Source organism: Enhydra lutris, unplaced genomic scaffold, assembly GCF_002288905.1.
Source record: "Enhydra lutris kenyoni isolate GAN:26980312 unplaced genomic scaffold, ASM228890v2 scaffoldscaffold68, whole genome shotgun sequence".
NCBI classification, from domain to species: Eukaryota; Metazoa; Chordata; class Mammalia; order Carnivora; family Mustelidae; genus Enhydra; species Enhydra lutris.
This window is the reverse complement of record NW_019154152.1, coordinates 10,548,964-10,550,353: the sequence shown is the minus strand read 5'-3', so window position 1 is coordinate 10,550,353 and position 1,390 is coordinate 10,548,964. Positions and strand designations below refer to the sequence as shown.

Here is a 1,390-nt window from a genome sequence, read left to right as displayed (position 1 = left end):
TCATGCTCTCTCTCTCTCAAATAATAAATAAAATCATAAAAAAAACAGATAGGTATAAGCAATTTTATTATTGAATGGAAATAGAAAAAGCATTCTAAGAATTCAAAAGCAATAGTTGGCCAACAATGGACCTGCTCTTGAGCCCATAATCTCCTCATGATTTCAGCCTATCCCTCAGTAAAGCCTGCTTCTTATTCCCAGAAGTCACAGCCCCAATTTCCCCAGTTTATAAAGTCCTTTCACCCTGGCTATTTCCCCTCCACTATCATGTTTTGCATTCTCTCTGGCTTGCCCCTAACTTCCTGGGCTGATTTCTTGCTATAGAACATCTTTTCCACATGTTGCCGGATCTCCCAAGTTCTCACCCCATAAATGACAGGATTCAAGGCTCCTGGGAGCAGCAAGTAGATGGCACTGAGCAGGTTCTGGACATCCTGAGACACAGTCTTGGCTACTCGGAAGACAATGGAGGTGGAGAGACCGGAGAGGTAGATAGTGAGGATGACCAGTAAGTGGGAGCCACATGTGTGCAAAGCCTTGGCTCAGGCTCCCCCAGAAGAGATCTAGAAGGCAGCATAAATGATACGGGTGTAGGAGGCCCCTAGCAGGGCTAGATCAAAGGTCACGGTGACCAGCCTCATGGCCAGTCCCAACTTACTGTTGAAAGTCAAGTCTCCACAAGCTATGCTCAGCAGTGTACTCACAAGTGAAGTGGGGAATCACCATTGTCCAGCAGAATCGAGCTTGTGACGTTAGCACCACCAAAGGCACTGCCACTCCTAGGCTTCGTGTCAGGGCAAGAATGGCCAGCACACCCAGCAGTTTGGAGGTCATCAGGTCAGTATAGCGGAGTGGGTGGCAGATGGCTACGTAGCGGTCTAGGGCCATGGCCAGCAGGAGGTTGTAGTCCAGAAGGAGAGTGAAGTAGATGAAGAACATTTGAGTCAGGCAGCCATGCAGTGATATGGGGTTAGCATAATGCACAAATCCCTTCAGCATTTTGGGCATCACGGCAGTGGCAGCACAAATGTTGACAGCCAGGAGCAGGGCAATGAGTAGGTACATAGGCTGATGCAGGCTCTGCTGGGCCACCACTGTGTGAATGACCAGTGCATTGGCAGAGATGATGGTCACATGAAGGTAAGGGGAAGGAACAGGAGGGGCCGCCACGCTTGCAGCCAGGGAAGCCTATCAGGAAGAAGTTGGTGTAGGAGGTGTTGAAGGTGCTGGTATTTCCATCCTCACCCATTAGCTTTGGCCCTGGGGGTTGGCCCCTGGAGTGGGGATCAGAGACTCTTAGAACAAAATGGTCAATGGAAGAAAGCCTATTTATTTATTTTCCTTCCTTCCTTCCTTCCTTCCTTCCTTCCTTCCTTCCTTCCTTCCTTCC

At 49.1% G+C, this 1,390-nt stretch overlaps 1 pseudogene; it reads right to left on the bottom strand.

Annotated features, from left to right (window-relative positions):
• Positions 1-248: 248 nt before the first annotated feature.
• Positions 249-1,249, bottom strand: LOC111159336 (annotated as a pseudogene).
• Between the last annotated feature and the right edge of the window lie 141 nt (positions 1,250-1,390).